Source organism: Odontesthes bonariensis, chromosome 8 (genome assembly GCF_027942865.1).
Source record: "Odontesthes bonariensis isolate fOdoBon6 chromosome 8, fOdoBon6.hap1, whole genome shotgun sequence".
Lineage (NCBI taxonomy): Eukaryota > Metazoa > Chordata > Actinopteri > Atheriniformes > Atherinopsidae > Odontesthes > Odontesthes bonariensis.
The window spans coordinates 25,427,779-25,448,041 of NC_134513.1; the positions used below are offsets into that span (position 1 = coordinate 25,427,779).

A 20,263-nucleotide genomic window follows, 5' to 3' on the forward strand; every position below is an offset into this window, starting at 1 on the left:
AGGTTGGTGGGTCAAGCCCACCCAGGGGTGTTCTGACACATGCGTATTACGTGAGTTAAAGCAAACATTCTGCTGCCAAAACGCTCTCCTTACGTATTATACACGCTCCTTGGCAAAATATTTCTCCAAGGGTGACCTGTTAAGTGCAGTGTAATTCATGACTCAACCTGGAGGCTCCTCTGTCTTTTGTCAAAATTGCACATGCAAAGTGAAAAAACAACCTTTTTGTCATATTGCTATGAAAGTCACACACAAACAAGAAAAAATTCAAAAAGGCTGAGAGACCAAATGAGGGCACTTGGGAAACAATTTGACATTAAATCTCTTTCTTTAATAAGTCGCACCAGGAAGTTATTGACTTGTTGTGTGCTACTTTACTTGTTACCTACACAGCAGATATCAACCTTATGAAAAACATAAATAAATCGAACACATACTCTAATGAAGGGATGAGAGGTGGTAATGATCGAGGCCACGCCCACAGACAACTACAGCAAGTCTCTGTGGCGCAATCGGCCAGCGCGTTCGGCTGTTAACCGAAAGGTTGGTGGTTCGAGCCCACCCAGGGACGAGTGTGTATACCAACAACTCCACTGGTCAACAACCAGGGGGGTATTCCTCGAAAGTAGCTAAAGAAAGCCAGGCTATAGCCAGAAATCGTCGCTTGAACTAGCACCATCTCCCAATTAAGCCTCAAGTTGCTCCACAAAGACATTTCAGCTGCATCTCAGCAAGGCTAATCCAAGCAAGGCTTACATAGCCTAGCTTAGTGCGAGTGCTCGAGGAACGTAAGACGCCCTGACGAGTGGATGGTGGAAAAATAGAGATGGCAGAAAAGGAGAGCAAGACAAGAGCTGTTATTTTTTCGGCAGCTGAATAAATAATGCTGATAGAGCTGTATGAGGATTTTAAAAGTGTCATCACCAGAAATGGTAATACAGCTGCGATCAATAAAGCGAGGAAACGGCATGACTAACAACTGCAGACAGACTAAACGCCTAAGTTCTGAAAGTTTCAATTGTTAGACATTTATTTTACTGTACTCATGTATTTATGCTCTCCTCTTTGTGTTATAATGTGTTTAAATAAAGCATGTTGAATTGTCTCTGTATGAGATGTACAGCACAAATATACTGGCCCTGCTCACTTTATTAATAACCCAATAATCGACACGCATCATCATACTTTGTGACTATATTATCATGAGTGTGTGACCCACATATTATTTTTTCACTGTTACATCTCAACAGGAGCTATCTTAACAGCCAAAAGCGTACCTGGCAGCAGGTGAAGGTAAAGCACAGGAAAATATTTCAGAGTGGTAAGTAGCCTTTGAAGAAATGTGTTTGTCCAATAAAGAGAGCACCAAACTAGATATGGAACACAAGAAACTGAAAATAAAAGAGATCAAGAAACTGGAGAGGGATGTTAGTATAAATTCAGATAAAGGAGAATTTCGTGTTGTGAACTGTATTTAATTCTGTTTTCTCTCCACAGCTTGAGAAACATGTAATAATAATTAAACAATTCAACACAACTTGAAATCAAACTTGTCATTATTGTACGATTCATGCAAAGTGTTAGAAATGTGTTTTTTACATTTATATTCACAGTGGGGTGCAATGAGCTAAACGTGTGGAAAGTTATAAATCATCTCTGTCCATTTAGCCTTCTTACACTTGCTCTGACTTAAACTGCTACTGTGTCAATGCTAAATTATGAAAAGAAGTTCTAAGTAAAAAGTCACAACAATAAGGATCAAAGGAAATATGTGTCCCTGTATAGGTCCCTCACTGTGTCAGGAGAAACTGAGTCCTTTCAGGCACTAGAACCTGCAGGGACTCAGACTTCAGCCTGAAAAGTTGTCCACAAGACAAAATGTATAAAATATGAAGTATACTATTAATTTAAGATGGCTCTGTCAGAAGTCAGCTATGGTGCTTGAGAACTTTAAGCAATGAACCTGTATTTAATTTGGCCAAAGGTCATTTCTATCCGTGCCCTTGTTTTAGCATGTGTATGTGCATGTGTATGTGCATGTGCATGTGCATGTGCATGTGCATGTGCATGTGCATGTGCATGTGCATGTGCATGTGCATGTGCATGTGCATGTGCACATGCCCTTGTTCCTGGATCAGGATATGGCGTGAGGAGGTACGGCCAACAGATGTTTGATCCAGCACTTAAAGTCAAAGTTCAGCTCTGTTACCACCATCACAGCGTCCTCAGTGGTGCCTCTTTGAATGATCACAAACCTCCTGAAATGCACAATATGAGTAAAAAACATTCAAACTTGTGCAAGAGCATTACTTTGACCTTTCTTTGGGCTCATGTCATTTCTGTATTCCCCGTTTGCTCAAGTATGATCATTCACTTTAAAACAAAAGAAGGAAAATCTGAATAACAACCCATGGCCTCTGGCCCTCTCTTGCTTTCATTACTCATCCAGTGACATCACTCCCTGGCCAATCAGTGGCCTGCAGTCTGTAGACGTCACATTTTCGGCTGGACTCAACTCGAATCCCTGCCGTGTAGGTGCTAAAAATGTAGCTGCTACCAGCTGTTACTACCTCATGGAAAACCCTAAAACCCGAGTCGAATATAGTCAAGTGGAGTAGCGTTTTGCATTTTGGTTCACGTTTGTCATATTTTACACAGGCAGGGAAGTAATAGTGTCAAGATGGCTGAGCGGTCTAAGGCGCCAGACTCAAGGCTTCATTCCTTCCTTGGGACAGTGACTTCTGGTCTCCAAAAGGAGGCGTGGGTTCAAATCCCACTCCTGACACTAATTTCTTGCTTAAATCTTACTTTCTTATTAGAAGACCTTGAAGAAAGCCATGTCAGGCCATGGTGAAAAAGGGCATTTATCTCTGAAGACGGGCCTTCAGTTCCTCCCATCAACATACACAATTCTGATGTGCGATGAGGCAGTTCTCCTGCTACATTAAGCTCTTTTCCACTCGTACTTACTCACAACCACCTCAATGTGGGTGGGGTCGTTATAGCAAGGAGGTCCAAAAGTCCTGTGATGTCACTTTTATTGGACAAAACATGACACAACAATTTAGGACATCAAGGTGAAGGTATACATGCTACTTTGTCTGTGTCTTTGCGTCTAGTAATCCACCTCGTTGATGATCACAGAATACATCAAATCCAACTGTTGCTGTTGCCGGGTTCTTGTTAAGGAGTGGCTTTCATGACTCATCCAGTGACATCACTCCCTGGCCAATCAGTTGCCTGCAGTCTGTAAATGTCACATTTTCGGCTGGACTCAACTCGACCCCGACCGAGTAGGTTCTAAAAATGTACCACCTTGTGCCAGGTGGTATTACCTCTTGGAAAACCCTAACAGCTGAGTGGGATCCAGTCGAGTGGAGTAGGTAGAGGTTGAAAAGGGAGGAATGTGTTCCCATGTCATTCGAAATCTCTGAAAGTTGACTTTGGCTTGTTTGATCTCTTCTTTTTTTTCCCGGAAGGCATGTTTTATAAAATGTGAATAGCCCGGCTAGCTCAGTCGGTAGAGCATGAGACTCTTAATCTCAGGGTCGTGGGTTCGAGCGCCACGTTGGACGTAGCAGTTTTAATAATCAATAGATTTTTGATCCAGCACTTAAAGTCAAAGTTCAGCTCTGTTACCACCATCACAGCGTCCTCAGTGGTGCCACTTTGAATGATCACAAACCTCCTGAAATGCACAATATGAATAAAAAACTTTCTTTTGCTGCCTTTGTGTACCTCAAGTACTCTGGAAAAGATTTCCCTTCAGAATTGCTTTGACTCTGTAATAGCCAATTTCCTGACAATACCAGTTATGTCACTGTCCATGAGCTTTACTGGCCACAACCCTGGATCATTTGAAAGTAGATCCTCACTTTCAGACTGGCAAATGTCCATTAACCCTGCCCCCTCCTGCTCTTGCTCCTTACTCTGTGCTGCGCTGTCATCTGCACTGCTGGCACTGGCCCTGTTGTCGTCACCATGGCCTGATGAGGGGCTTGGTTCTGTATCATGGATTCAAATGGAGTTTAGTTAAAGCATGCAGGTTAGTGATGCATGGACGTTAATGCATAGAAAAGTTAAATGCATGCAAGTTACAGTTATGCATGCAATCAAATTGACTCCATACTTAGCTGTAAAAGTGTAACCCTTAAAAGAAGGGAAACATCTTATTGTGAATCAATTTTAAAGTGACCTGGTACTCTTTGCTACTTTCTCACCATCTTCACTGCTGGTCCTCGTCCTGTCCTGCTGCACTTCAGCAGTGGTGGTGTCACTGGCCGCTGCAACATTGCCTGATGTGGAGCCTGGCTCTGTATCAGTGATGAATGCAAGATAAGTTAATACAGGAAAAGGTTAAAGCATGCAGGTTTCAGTTATACATCCAAGTTAGATGTATATTAATATGTTAGCCTACCATTCGCTAACATCTAGTGTTTGAAAGCTCAAAGTCAGTGAGTGAACTTACCTTTCTTTGAGAAAAACTGAGTGACCAGTTGCCTGCCTCCACTGGCCCTCTCGTCTTTCTCCCGTCTGTCCTTCCGCTTCTGATAACCCGACTTCATTCTAGATTATTTCAGTCAGCTCACCGTCCATCATGTGTTTCAGACAGCCGCTCCATACACCTGCCTGCATTTCGGATGCGTTCAACTACAATTCGATCAGAACTGGACCGCACCATTTTGCAAGAGGGGGAGGGCCGAGTAAATGTCAATATGCCAAAGAACTAAAGAAAAGTTATTGAAATTGAAAATTTTGTTTAATTAGTTTATTTTCCTTTAAAAATGTTGTAATTCATTAGAAAATTCTAAGAATGGGCAACAATATTAATATTATATTATCACTACCCCCGAGGGCCCCGCAGGCTGCACTGGGCCCTTAGAAACGTTACCACCTTTCCCCGCCTGGCGGCGCCCCTGGTGATGCCCGCCTCCACCAGGCTGTGCACCTGCTCCACCTTCGCTAGAAATAAAACCACCGCACTGTTCATGCGGGCAGCGGACTTTACCGAACCGTGCCCGATCACCTGCCCCACGGCCAGTGCCACTTCCTCCACGCTGCACGCAGAGCCGGCACCGACTCTGATGCCGTGCTTCCGGGACAGCATGGAGAAGCCGCCAGACGCCATTGCGGCCGGGAAGCGCACCAAACAAATGCGAAAAAAACCTCGAAATTAACCTCACAAGACTACACAAAGTACGCAGAACTAACACAACTAATGAAACATTTAACAGAGAAAACAAGGATAGCGAATAAAGGGTAGAAAAACCACCTTTACACTTAGCCTTTCTCTCAGCTCTTCCACTCACACTCCTCTCACCAGCAGAAGAAGAAGAAAAGGAGGAGTGAGGATGCGCAGTGGTGGAATAGGGGGAAGAGGCCGAGGAGCACGAAGACACCGTGCTGTCCCAGATGAAATTCGGGCCACAATTATAGATCATGTCATCATTCATAGCCACATAATTTTGCTTGTTTTTTGTTTGTGTTTATATTACAGTATATGTGTGCTATGTATATTTTTCTTTTCCTTCTACAATACTATACTGTATGGAAGTTACGTACTTCACAGTATTTGTGTGAATGAAAATGGTTGGTATGAGTGTATTGTGTGTGCTTTGAGGCTACTCTTACTGTTATACTTTTTTCCTTCAGTTTTATACACTATTGTATTCTGTTAGGTAGTCCTATGCCATAGTGACAAAACATCTAAACAGTTTGACTTGTAGTGCTCACACAATGCCAAAAGGACAATGCATTTTGGGGCACTGACTATTTGAATGAGAAAGAAACTTCATTTTGACACATGGCTGAACTGTTTAGGGGGAGATATGAGCTTTTGCTGGTGAACCATGGTGTTTTGCTGAACCGTTCAGTTTAGTTTTGCAAAAAGTACTAAAGAGTGTTGAAAACTTCCGGTCTGTTTCAAGAAATGAGCCTAGGCAACTGAGAAAGATCTTTGCAATTTGGGTGGCACTGACTCTTTACATGGGAAAGAAATCAGGTCTGAAGCATGGGTGAACAGTTTTGGGAGAGATATGTGCTTTTGCAGGTTAGCTATGGTGTTGTGCTGAACTATAAGAGTGTTATGCCAAATGATCTTAGAGTTTTGAGAATGTAATTTCTGTTTCAAGAAATGAGCCAAACCAATAGAGAAAAACTGTAATACAACGTTTGTTTGAATGGAAGGATATATAAGAAACAATATAACTTGATACTTACTGTAAGATTGTTTTTTTAAGTCGGCAGAGACAACGGCTCGATAAAAAATCCCTCTTCTGTAACGGCTAACTTTTATAATCCTCTAACCTAACGAAAACAAAATCTTTAATTTGTTTTTTTGTTGGTTTTGTTGGAGGAGGGGGAGCGGGAGGGGAAGGGAGGTTAACTCCAAGTTAGGGCTTCACCTTGATTGGCCGAGTTCCATTGTGAGCTCGGGCGTTGATAGGCTCGGTTCATTGTGAGTCAGTGCGACATTGGCTAAACCGTTCAATGTGAGAATGGAGAAGTGCGAAGCCTATTGGAGGGGAGATTTAGACTAACGTGAGCGAGGTAGCGCCAACGAGGCTTAAAATCATAAACATGCATGTATTGTCAGCCTAGGCTCACTTTCACACACCCATTCATTGGTCCTGCAGACGTTGCTAAAGGTATGTGATAGCCACTTGCCCAGCTCACATGGATTGCATGGCAATCAAATAAGTGGATGGTAGGAAATAAGATCTTCTAACCTATGGGGGGAGAGAACGGCAAAGCCAAAGAAAAATGTGTCCCATGTCAGTCCATGTCAAGATAAGGAGAGTCTGCAAAGGTGCTTTTGTCACACAGCGTATTCTATTATGTTAGCGTGATGAACTTCCTATCCTTTGTCATGGGTCTTGGCCAGGGTGCAACTTGCTTTTCTGAAAGAGACATGGTTCGAATCCCCATAACTTGGGTTTGACACAAGGCGACAAAGATCTGATTGCAATGCTTTAAAAAAAAAAAAAAGATGGTTCGAAACCCCATAAGTTGCGTTTGACACTTTCCACACTTTGTAGTGAGTGAGCTTCCGAGTGGGCTTTCTGCAGCTCCAACAGAGAGTAATCGGAGACACTTGTGCCCAGCAAGTTTCCAGCTGTAACTGAGGTGAAGTGCTATAAACACATCAAAACACCTGCCTCGTGTGAGGGTCGAACTCACGACCTTCAGATTATGAGACTGACGCGCTGCCTACTGCGCCAACGAGGCCTGCAAAAAATAAATATGCATGTATTGTCCGCCTAGGCCCACTTTCCCACACCCATTCATTGGTCCTGCAGACTTTGCTAAAATATGTGATGCCCACTTGCCCAGCTCACATGGATTGCATGGCAATCAAATAAGTGGATGGTAGGAAATAAGATCTTCTAATCTGTAACCCCCTGTGACATCTATGGGGGGCGAGAACGGGAAAACCGAAGAAAAATGTGTCTGACATGACAAGTTTAAGTAGATAATAAAGGAAGGAGAAACTGAAAGACGACAAATATCTGATTGCAAGGCATCTCTAACGCTGGTCGTCCATTGTTCCGTCACGTCAACTTAACTCGCCGGATTGGATGCCTAGTGTCACCGTGTTGCTACTACAGTGGGCGTGTATACGAAGTTGTAGATAGAACATACGGTAGAACGGCTCCGGGGTAAAGTAAATAACTTGTGATTTTAATCAACCGAAGTTTTGGAGTTTCGGAGGGAAATTAATGTGTATAAATCGTCAGCAATGGAACATTATTTCATATTGCACCATGGATGTGGATCTGCGAGCGAGGAGAGTTGCTATTGTGCTGCTGATGCGACACAGGAGATCTCCTTCTCGCTGCATCACCTGTCCCTGCACCTCTTCTCTGATTTGAAAATGAAACATGAACAAGACATCTTGTGAAAACATGGCCATGGGTGTGATTTGGTTCTTTTGTTGAAATGAATGCCTATCACAATTATTGATAACGTTTAATCCACTACTCCACCTCTGCCCATGAAAGAATTTGATGCACTGGATTGAACCTCTATTCCTTGATGGTCATTACTTTATTGCAAAAGTGGAGATGCTCACAATTGCCTGATGTTTTAGGTGTGTTTATTCGCCTACAATCGTTTTAGCACAGCCATTCTGGCCACTGCTGCTGTTCATTTTGCCCGCAATAGCAATGACATGAGCAATACCCGAAATGTTCAGTGGTGAATAAACAAAGGGAAAAAAAAATACATGATCTACTGTCATTGGGTAACGCACTACGTCTGCCGTGGCAAATTTGCATAAACTTCGAGCGAGCCCAACTTTTTGACGTGCCGCAGGTCCCCAGCTCGCCGTGTCAGAATCCCAGCATGCTTTGCGAGCACGGCGACAACGATCGGCCGGATTTCATTGAAAATTAACTGAATACGTTGGATACGGCTTGCGTTGACGGAACAATGGACGACTAGCGTAAAAGAGCGATGGTATTAACCAGTACATCTTTTGATTTGCTACCCAACCTACAATCTATAGCTCACCGGTAGATTTGTTGGTGCACACACTCGTCCCTGGGTGGGCTCGAACCACCAACCTTTCAGTTAACAGCCAAACCTGCTGGCCGATTGCGCCACAGAGACTTGCTGTAGCTGTCTGTGGGCGTGGTCTCGATCGTTACCACCTCTCATCCAATCATCAGAGTGTGTGTTCGATTTCTTTATGTTTGTCATAAGGTTGATATCTGCTGAGTAGGTAACAAGTAAAGTAGCACACAACAAGTAGTCAATAACTTCCTGGTCTGACTTGTTAAAGAAAGAGATTTAATGTCAATTTTTTCCCAGGTTCCCTCATTAGGTCTCTCAGGCTTTTTGAATTTTTCTTGTTTGTGTGTGACTTTCATAGCAATATGACAAAAAGGTTCTTTTTTAACTTTGCTTGTGCAATTTTGACAAAAGACAGAGGAGCCTCCAGGTTGAGTCATGCATTACACTGCACTTAAAGGGGAACTCCGGGGCATTTGAAGTGCAATCCCATTGCTAGAGATTGTCAAATACTGATAGTAGGACACAGACAGGTGCAAATCTGCGCTCCCTGTGCGGATATTGCGCTGTTTGCGCAGCCTGTCATGCGAGGCTAATACGTGGTGGCTAAGAGGCAAGTGCTAACCCTTCCACGTAAAACAACAACTTGCACACTGCAGAAACGTCACACCACTTTATAAACCATCCGACAATAAAGTCACAAGCCTTACCATCAAAACCATATGCATGGTTCTCACATTACTGGCATGGGGACGTTACAAAACAACTTTATAAACAGCATGTAACTTACCTGTTGTTTGTATGCTCGCGCATGTGAAAGCCCAAAAGAGTCAATGGAAGATACTCCCAAATACAAAGCAATTATCTTCTCTAGAAAAACTGCGTTCAAGTATTTAAAACATTACAACAATACATGCCCAGTAATATTGTTGTCACCCTTGGAGAAATATTTTGCCAAGGAGCGTGTATAATGCGTAAGGAAAGATTTTTTTATATTTATATTAATTATATATACATTTATAAATTCGTTCATATTTATATACATTTTTTTCACACAAAATTTCCCCCATGCCAGATCGCCAAATGCTCCAAGTCCGCGGACAAAAACATTTTGTCCGACAATAGACCATGAAATTTCTCTTTTTCCGTATAATTCGTGGATGCCCATGTCATTTAATGACAAATAGCATTTGTCTTTGTTGCTCAAAATGTTATTAAGCACCGTGTTACACATCAAAGTATCAGAAAGACTCGATCATTCTTTTAGTTTTTAAAAGCCACAATGGTCCTAGAGCTTCTGGAAAGAGTTAAGCGAGCCCTTCTCTAAAGAGAAGTAGTAAATCTGCTGGCTGTAAAGTGTTATTTCAAATCAAGTGGTGCGCATAGGATGACTCGTTACAAACCAACGTCCTATTGAATTTGTGACAGGGCTCGATTAAATTGACATTCTTGTCATGGCATTGGAAAACAACATTATAAATGTCTTTGGTTTACGCTACTAAAAGTGCCAAAACCTGGTTTCCTCATTCCCTGACCGGGAATCGAACCCGGGCCGCGGCGGTGAGAGCGCCGAATCCTAGCCACTAGACCATCAGGGACCCGAAAGCAGTGCGCACGGTACAGGTTGCAAGACTGTGGTAAACTCATTCCTAACCAGTGCTGGGTACTTTGCTTTGAAAAAGTAACTAATAACAATTACAATTACTTCTCCAAAAAAGTAATTGCGTTAGTAACTGTGTTACTTCACTAGAAAAGTAATTAGTTACCAGGAAAAGTATTTATTGCGTTACTTTTTGTTTTTATGCTTAAAAATGTCAAAGACACAAAAGAACAGTTAAACAGGGTATTCATACTTGTTCTGTGATTATTTTGGCTGTGATTTTTGCTTAAGATGCTACTATCAAAGATCTTCATGACCTATTATCAATGGTGAATGTTAATCCAGTTCACATCTTCAGAAACCACAGCACCGATGCCGACTTGCCAAACATTTATTTATTCAAAATGAATAGATTGCAACCCACAACAGAAAATAAAATGTACATACTGAAAATATAATATTTGTTAGAAGTTACTTGAATTAGTTGAAAATGTAAATATTCTTTAACTTTGTATTTAAGTGAACAAAAAAATAGGCCTAATAATGATGTCTGTAAATTCTATGTATTCTATTATTAAATTAGTGAAAAAAAACAATACAATTATGTCTGTACATTCTATTATAGGCCTAAATTTACTGCATTCTCATGAACAACAACATGACTTATCCTTTGAAGTTTGTATACATACAAGCTTTAAATGAAGGCACAGAAATGTGCTTAGAAAAGAAATGAACAAAAGGAAAAGCAAATATTAATAAGTGAATAAATTGCCATTTTTAACATGGAGCTGAACGGGGCTTACTGTAAGCATTCAATTACAGTAGCCTACAACAACCTAGGCATCACTACACCATACTTATCTAAGTGCTGAACCACAGGTTGTAGCGAAGAAGGAGAAGCTTTTCAAATCTTTTGTCAGACAGCCCGTTTCGCTTTGGGGAGAAGACAAGCTTTCCCAGACTGAATAGCCTCTCAACAGGTGCACTAGATGGCGGAGCAGCATTGAAACGTATTGAAATTTTCTTGATGAGAGAAAATCCATGTTGAATTCTTGCGATGGAAATCTTAAATAATCTTCCACCTGCCTTTCTGTTGAAGAGAATGTATCCTCCTCAAAGGAAAAGAAGGAGTCCTCTTTAGCCAAATCTCTGTGTTGTACAGATGTGCTTGTACCTGGCTGTGGTTCCAGCTGTGGTTCTTCTAGGGCAATTTTTCGGCACTCTGCCAGCAAACTTGCCTTGGCCTTTTCCTTTAATTCTTGTGACCGCAGCCAGCGAAGCTTGAATTTGGGAAGCGTCACGGCAGCAATGACAGCCTCTTCACTGCCCAGCACATCAGCAAATCTTGTTTTGATTGCCTGAAATTATAAATGTAAATAGACACATGAAATGTTTGCATATACACACAAATTATTATTATTATTATTATTATTACATGTATAAGACTTACTGTGACTATAGCATCAGGAAGATCCCTCAACTTTTGTAGGCCATCTTTAAGGGCTTGTGTCTTCAGCATCAACATCTCCAGCGTTGGGAGTAGAGTACCATGGAAGCAATTGTCTTCTCCTTGAAGTATGTCTAAGGCAATGGTAAGGGGCTGCATCACAGTACAGTACTCCTTTATGAACTGATGCTCCCGTTCTGTGATTGCAGCCAGTCCTAATTTCAGGGAGATGGTATTGAGCTCTGCCATGGATATTTCAGAGATACGAGCCAGGGCATCGTAAAATGAGTTCCACCGTGTTGTGCAAGGTACAAGCAGCTTTTTTGAGATCACCTCATCAAGTGTTTCGGCAGCCAAAGTTGAGCGACTAGCCTTATTCCAAAGGGCGGTGCACTTTGCAACAGCACTTCTGTATGCAGCCTTTGTTTCAGGCTTTGACTGGAGCCACTTCTCAATATCTGTGCATGATATTAGATTGAGCGTGTGTGATGCACATCTATGGTGGGGGGGCAGAGTGATCAGACCATCACCATCTTGGCCATCATTTGAATGCAGAACATCATTCACATCAGTAAAGGGGACCTCATCTTCACCCTCAGAATCACTTTCAACTGGCTGATACATTTTAAATGCTTTAACAAAATTAGACCCATTATCTGTGATTGTTGCCGTGATTTTGTCTGTAATGCCATACATTGAGTGTATGTCGTCAAGCTCGACTGCAATAGCATCATAAGTATGATGCCCCTTAAATCGTCTGCAAGCAAGGGCTGTTTTCTTTCTCTCCATAGTGTTGGGATCTATCCAGTGTGCTGTGACACCCATATAGCTTTTATTATGGGCAGTCCAAATGTCTGCTGTAGTGGATATGTACTGCAAATCATCAAAAGACTTTTTCAGTTCCACGTTCATTTTTCCGTATTCGTTGTCTATGTATGCAGCGAAAGTTTTTCGGGAAAGGGGTGTGCTCTTTTCTCTTCCACGAGATGGAATTTTTGCAACAAGAGCCCTAAACGACTCCGACTCCACAGTGGATAGGGGCAACACGTTTTCAACCACATACCTGGCGATCATTTTGTTGAGCTCAGCCTTACACACTAGTGTCTGTCCTGAAAAATCTAGCCTGGCTTGCTTAAGAGCAGTGCCTCCTCCCCCGTCTCCCTCTTCGCTGGAGCTCAAACTAGCTGCACCAGGGGCCGGGCTAGGGGGCGGGTTAGCAGCGATACCTTGAGGTGTGCCATGCGATGCTGTGAGGTGCTTCATCAAATTGGAGTTGCTCGACACAGATGCGGACAGAACTTTGTTTCCAGGGCACAGTTTACATTGCACATACACATTATTGCCTTTGACATCAACTAGTGTGAAATTATTCCGGTATTTCCAGTTGGAAAACGCAACCTTGCGGCTTGATGCTGCCATTATCTCTGGTAACAAGATAATGGACACTCCGCCCACCTAACTTTTTTAGCGAATCATGATCATGAATGCAGGTGAATGTGAGCAAATCATGATCATGCATGTAAAGGGTGAATGGGAGCATATTAAAAGCCGGCTTGGTACAGATTTATGCGGCACCGTGTTGCCATTTGCTCCTACATTTTGTCAGCACCCGGGAGCACACTGGCGCCGCAATTTATCAAAGTAACGCGTCGCGTTAATTCCCGAGTAACGGTAACGGCGATACAGTTATGGATAGAGTAATTAAGTAATTATTCCGTTACCCAAAATGTGGCTCCGTTAGTAACGCCGTTATACTCTAACGCCGTTATTCCCAGCACTGTTCCTAACTGGCAAATTATTTGGCATAGTGCATTGTACTGAAGTTGTGAACATTTTAGCCTTAGATGAAAGCAATTGTGCGCATCAGGAGAATGAATCCAAGCAAGCACAAGTTTCATGCTTTAGACTTCTCTCTTATTTCAGGGAGAAATAGAAAGATTCCTGAGTAAGAGTGAGTGTGTCATAGCCCTGCAAGAAAAACAGTTGATAGATGACTAAATAAGGGTCTGTCAGGGCATTGGTGGTATAGTGGAGAGAATAGCTGCTTGCCAAGCAGTTGACCCGGGTTCGCTTCCCGGCCAATGCATTCTCTGCTCCTTGAATAATACACTTTCAAATGTACCTTGCTATCTCTACCTCTGCTCAGAATATGGGTGACTCGTAGGGAAAACACAGTCTCAAGCTAATGCACTCTAGCAACTCTTCAACCAAGGAAGCATGTTTTGCTATGACTCTTCAGTTAAAGCACTGCTGCTCAATTTCAGCCATTTTCACAGTCATGATGGATGACAGAGTTCCATTCAGAGCCAACTTATTCCTGGTCTTGGTTTTATTGAGCCCCACCATGGAAAAAACCCTCTCTGCATCAGCATTTCAGGGCGGCAGAACTAATACCATTTGGCAATTCTAGATATCCTTGGGAATCTGCTCACACCTTTGAAAAAAATTAACCACGGAAGCCTAATTACACTCCTACATATTTTTCATTTTTCATTAAGTTGCTTATGTCAAAGGGTGTGTGCTGAATATTTAGGCCTACTACTCCAACGAACACTTTAATCGGCAGGTCTTTTACAAAGAGTAGGAAAACTATGGTAACTAATAAAAGATTAAAATAAATGAAGATATGACCTGCTGATGATTCTGACGGTTCTCTTCCACCTCCAGCTCGTTTACAACTTCTGGACGCATTCAGAGCATAATAGTTGCATTCATGGTACGCGTGCTTGCAGCTGAAAGCTATTTCAGACCTCACCCGGCAACAAGAAATTCTATTTTCTGATTGGCTGAGAAATTCCATTTTGTGATTTGCCGATGGGTTGCCAAATCAAGACAGCTGTACCAGAGCTATAGTTCTGAGCTGTACAAGCGCACAGTAACCTGCCAGTGATTCGTTTATAGTATAGGCCATTAGAATTTCTGTGCGACGAAGTTGATCATTTCTCAGCGTGAGAAATGGCATGTGTGGCGTGTGAGCGTGTGAACTTGTTGAAATGCGTGTGTCTCACGCTCATTGCGTGAGACTTGAGAGCCCTGATAAAGTATTTTTATGAGCCCTGGATAGAAGCATTTTTGAACAGGGAAACATAACATCCTGTATTAATGTTAAGACCTTTATTTTATAAGCAAGGCAGGAAGTGGTTCTGTGGTTGACCTGGAAGTGAAGGTGAGGATTAAAGGTTAAAGGAGCCAGCCAATGTTGAACGCCACGTGTGGTTCTTTTGTTTTCTTCAGTAAATAAAGTCAAGACGACCCTCGGTTACATTTTCAACTTTTTTATTAAATCATCTATAAAATACATGGCTAACATCATCTTAAATACATTTTAAAGGAGAATTTTACTTTTTATAATATTAAGGGGCTTTGGTAAAGGAAAGAAAATCTTTATGAAATACAAAAAATCTGGGTTTTACATTCATATATTTACATTTCTGTATGAAATATTTTCTGAATAATACTATGTTATTGACCAGAAAGCAAACTCGTGTGTTGGTGTGTGTTCCTGCAGATCTTTCAGTCAAACCTGCAGCTGATTGGTAAGATAAGAAAGCTGGGAAAGCCTTGGCAAAATAAAAGAACGTTCATTTTTAAACAAATTTTACTAAGTGGACTCAAGAAAAAAGTTTTAGTGTATTTCTAAAATATACCCTGTATGTCACAGCCTGTGGGTTTTTGCTTCCATTTGTCATACTTGGTCATTTTGATTTCAGGAATCTGGGTTAGTTCCGTTTGGCTCATGCTGGATCTCTGTTTCGTGTCCTTTTGTCTTCTTCCATTTACTCAGTTATACTCTTGTTTTCTGCTCAGCCTGTAAAACTTGCTTAAGTTAGCCAAAGACCACCACCTGTCCTGTGTTAATCATCAGCCTCCTCAATATGAATGCTCTCAGTTTCCTTTTTTCATAGCCAGAGCCTCATTGTTGTTGTTCCCTTCTTGTGAGTTTGTTGTCAGTTTTGTGTTCCAGCTCTGCTCGATGTCTAGTTTTGTCTGAAGTTTTCATTTTTGGGGAATTCCTGTTTTGCATTAAAAGTACGCATTTGTCATACTGTCCCATGATTTAGTACAACAAATAGATCTTTCGAGAGTATAAATCATGTTATTATGTACTGTAAGAGTACCTCTGGTGTGAGAGCAGTAAACTTTAAGGTAACTACTAGTTATGTTTAGGTTTTATTTTGTACTGTAGCTATACATACTGTGAGCTACACCACAGCTGACTGCTTATACCTCATTATATAGTCATATACTGTATACATAGACAGCTTTGGAATTGCCCTTGAGTATAATCCAGGGTTTTATACCTGAAGCTGTGCCATAAATCCACTATCAGTGGACTACACATACGAATTCACAGACCGACTTGGAATAATTAGGAAGTTTATTTCTAAGAGTTCTGTGTTGAAGCAGTGCTGCACACTTAGAAGACGGTACATTGGGTTTAATTCATTTTCATTTTCAATTCATTTTTATTTATATAGCGCCAAATACAACAAATGTCATCTCAAGGCACTTAGATAATAAAGTCCAATTCAAGCCAATTGGAATTCAATTAATTGTAATCATAATTATTCATAAAATAATCCAATTCGTTCATATAGAGCCAATTCAAAAACAATTTCCTAGCTAAGGAAACCAACAGATTGACCTGAAAACTTTTTGTTTTTCGGTCCAATCTCCCGTCCTGAGCGTGCCTGAGGCGACTGTGGAGAGAAACGACTCCCTTTTAACAGGAAGAAACCTCTGGCAGAACCAGACTCAGGAAGGGTGGCCATCCGCCTCGACCAGCTGGGGTTTGAGAAGACAGAGGGGGGGGGGCACTGTAACACCATTCAAAGGATATCTGTTGGAACAGGGAAACACGAGTTAATGACCACAATAATGTCACATATACATAAAGAGAGTAAAGTGAGGAAAGGTGTGACAGATGAGGCCCCCCAGCAGTCTGGGCCTATAGCAGCTTAACTATGGGATGTTTCAGGATCACCTGAGCCATTCCTAACTATAAGCTTTATAAAAAAGGAAAGTTTTAAGCCTGGTCTTAAAAGTGGAAAGGGTGTCTGCTTCCCGGACATTTACTGGCAGCTTATTCCACAATAGAGGGGCCTGATAACTGAAGGCTCTGCCTCCCATTCTACTTTTAGAAACTCTGGGAACCTCAAGTAAACCTGCAGTTTGGGAACGAAGTGCTCTGTTAGGAAAATATCTTACAATGAGATCTTTAAGATATGATGGAGCTCGGTCATTAAGAGCTTTATATGTTAGGAGAAGAATCTTAAATTCTATTCTGAATTTAACAGGGAGCCAATGAAGAGAAGCTAAAACTGGAGAAATATGATCTCTCCTGTTAGTTCTCATCAGAACTCTGGCTGCAGCATTTTGGATCAGCTGAAGGCTTTTCAGAGAATATGTGGGACAGCCCAATAATAAAGAATTACAGTAGTCCAATCTTGAAGTAACAAATGCATGGACTAGTTTTTCTGCATCACTCTGAGACAAGATGTTCCTGATTTTAACAATATTACGAAGATGAAAGAAGGCAGTCCTAGAAACCTGTTTTATATGCAAGTCAAATGATAAGTTCTGGTCAAAAATAACTCCAAGGTTCCTCACTGTAGAACTAGAAGCAAAGGAAATACCATCTAGAGTAACTATATAGCTAGACAATTTCTCCCTGAAGCGCTCAGGTCCAAAGATAAGGACTTCAGTTTTGTCTGAATTTAGCAGCAGACAGTTCTGAGTCATCCAGGTCTTTATGTCTTTAAGACATGCTTGTAGTCTGACCAACCTATTGGGTTCATCTGGTTTTATAGATATCTCCTTGAACAGTCTGGTTGGGATTGGGTCTAAAACACAAGTTGATGGTTTAGAAGAGACTATTGCTGTTGTTAGTTTAGAGAGATCTACTGGGCAGAAGCCGTCTAAATACAAATCAGGTTCTAAAGATACTTCTAAAGCTGCTGTACTTGATGATACATCACTGATAATAGTGGGAAGGACTCCATCAATCTTCTCTCTGATAGAAACAATTTTATTGATAAAAAAGCTCATGAAATCATCACTGCTGAGAGTTAAAGGAATAACTGGCTCAGCAGAGCTCGGACTCTTAGTCAGACTGGCTACAGTGCTGAAAAGAAACCTGGGATTATTCTTATTCTCTTCTATCAATGATGAATAATAAGCAGTTCTAGCTTTACGAAGGGCTTTCTTATACATTGTTAAACTATCTTTCCAGACTAACTGAGACTCTTCTAAATTAGAGGAACGCCACTGTCTCTCCAGCTTTCTTGCAGTCTGCTTTAAAGCACGCAGCTGTGAATTATACCAAGGAGCCAACCTCTTCTGACTGATTACCTTCCTTTTCAGAGGGGCAACATTGCCCAGTGCTGTAAGCATTGAAACTATAGTGCTGTCAACAAGAGAGTCAAGTGTTGCTGGAGTAAAGTTTAGGTAGTCGTCTTCTGTCATATCTGCACATGGCAGTGAAGAAAAGGATGATGGAATTAACTCTTTAAATCTGGTTACAGCATCCTCTGATAGACACCTTCTATATGTAAATTTCTTCTCAGAAACTGTATAGTCAAGTAATGTAAACTCAAAGGTTATCAGAAAATGGTCAGATAAGACAGGGTTATGAGGGAACACTGTTAACTGTTCACTCTCAATGCCATAAGTCAACACAAGATCAAGGGTGTGATTAAGGCAGTGAGTCGCTCTGTGAACACTCTGAGAAAATCCAATAGAGTCCAATATAGAATTAAAGTTCATATTCAGGCTGTCATTTTCAACATCTACATGATTATCAAAGTCACCCACTACAATGACTTTATCTGTACTCAGCACTAACTGGGATAAAAACTCTGAGAATTCAGACAGAAACTCAGAATAAGGGCCAGGTGGACGATACACAACAACAAACACAAGAGGTTTCTGGGATTTCCACCTTGCGTGGGAAAAACTGAGAATCAGAGATTCAAAAGAGCTCAAACTAATCTTGGGTCTGGGACTGATTAGTAAGGCCTATTTCAGACCAGGGCGGCAAAGCGTGGCGGAACGGAAACGATTTTCACCGGCGGAGGTGAAAATACATGGAAACAGATCTGTCCTTGCACACCGACGCGGCGGTAGTCGGGCGGTAGCGGCGCGGAGACGCCTCCGTCTCGCGCTGCTTTTGGAAAATGGAACTCGAGCGGACTTTGGACGGCAGCGGCCGGCGGCGGCCGGCGGTGTCCCGTTGAAATGAATGGGGAATGCAGACAGGGCTGGAGCAGAACTACCGCGGCCGCGGACTGTCCGGTGTGAAAAGCCAAGTTGAACACACCGCCTGATAACCGGCGTAAGACTGCCGTCGTTTCGCTGCCGCCACGCCACGCTCTGGTCTGAAATCGGCCTAACCCTGATCTGAAGATAGCTGCCACTCCTCCTCCTCTGCCTGTGGTTCCAGGAACGTGAACATTTAAACAGTCAGAGGGAGTTGCTTCATTAATGCTAACATGATCCTCCTGCTGCAGCCAGGTTTCTGTAAGACAAAATATATCAATATGATGATCACAAATCAACTCATTCACTAACAGAGACTTCGAAAGGAGAGATCTGATATTCAGCAAACCACATTTAATAGTTTGATGTTTTTGTTCAGTTAAAGTTTTTGTTTTAATATTTATTTTCCCAAGAGGATTTGCTCCTTTTGTGTTAATTGATTGGGTGGGTAGCAGCAGGTGGGAAGCTGCAGAGAAGTGTGTAAGACTACAACTCTGCATCCTGCTCTGAGCCCTGGGTTGTCATGTTTTAGGGTGGCAAATAAATTTGTCCATATTTCTAGAAATGAGAGCAGCTCCTTCCAAAGTGGGATGGATGCCGTCTCTCCTCATCAGACCAGGTTTTCTCCAGAAAGATTGCCAATTATCTCTGTAGCCCACGTTGTTTGCTGGACACCATCTAGACAACCAGTGATTGTAGGACGACATGCGGCTAAACATGTCATCACTGGTCAGATTTTTTACTCTGAGCTGGATTTTATCCAACATATTAGAAATGTAACAAATAGAATGAAATAGAAATGTAAGACAGGATTTTATCATCTTAAAAATATTGCCAGAGTTCACCCATTTCTCTCTCTTGCCAGCACGAAGGTGCTGATGCATGCTTTTATTTCTAGTAGAATAGATTGTTGCAATGCCCTGCTCTCTGGTCTTCCCAAAAAAAGTATTTCTTACCGACAATTACTACAGAATCAGCTGCACGTGTGCTGACGAGGACCAGAGGGTGGGAACACATGACACCAGGTTTATATTAAAAAAAAAAAAAAAAAAAAAAAAGCTGCATTGGCTCCCCGTCCGTTTGACGATTGATTTTAAGGTTCTTTCAGTTGTTTATTAATGTCTTAATGATCTTGTTTTTCTGATCTGCTTTTAAATTATTGGCCCTCGCAGACCCTGAAGTCCTCTGGTACCGGCCTTTTAGTTGTTCCTAAAGTTGGAACAAAAACTTATGGTGAGACGTCGTTCCATTATTATGGACCTGCCACAGAACCTCAGGGCTGCAGAGGCTGTCGTTTTTAAAAAGAGGCTCAATACCTACCTTTAGTTTAGCTTTCAGCTGTATTTTATTTCATTTATTAATTTGGGTTTAGTTTACTTTCATCCATTATTTTAAACAGGGCTGGGCGAGTCAACTTGTTATTATCGCATTAACTCATTCATTAGACA

At 41.7% G+C, this 20,263-nt stretch overlaps 5 non-coding genes across 5 annotated transcripts; 3 read left to right on the top strand and 2 right to left on the bottom strand.

The window, feature by feature from the left end:
* The first annotated feature begins 497 nt into the window (after positions 1–497).
* trnan-guu (transfer RNA asparagine (anticodon GUU)) lies at positions 498–571 on the top strand. The gene has a single exon. It is a non-coding gene; the product is annotated as a tRNA-Asn (tRNA).
* A 2,103-nt stretch (positions 572–2,674) lies between these two features.
* On the top strand, positions 2,675–2,785 carry trnal-caa (transfer RNA leucine (anticodon CAA)). Its single transcript has 2 exons — positions 2,675–2,712; positions 2,740–2,785. It is a non-coding gene; the product is annotated as a tRNA-Leu (tRNA).
* A 717-nt stretch (positions 2,786–3,502) lies between these two features.
* On the top strand, positions 3,503–3,575 carry trnak-cuu (transfer RNA lysine (anticodon CUU)). The gene has a single exon. It is a non-coding gene; the product is annotated as a tRNA-Lys (tRNA).
* Positions 3,576–7,154: 3,579 nt separating this feature from the next.
* On the bottom strand, positions 7,155–7,227 carry trnam-cau (transfer RNA methionine (anticodon CAU)). Its single transcript has one exon. It is a non-coding gene; the product is annotated as a tRNA-Met (tRNA).
* A 2,810-nt stretch (positions 7,228–10,037) lies between these two features.
* trnae-cuc (transfer RNA glutamic acid (anticodon CUC)) lies at positions 10,038–10,109 on the bottom strand. Its single transcript has one exon. It is a non-coding gene; the product is annotated as a tRNA-Glu (tRNA).
* Positions 10,110–20,263: the final 10,154 nt, after the last annotated feature.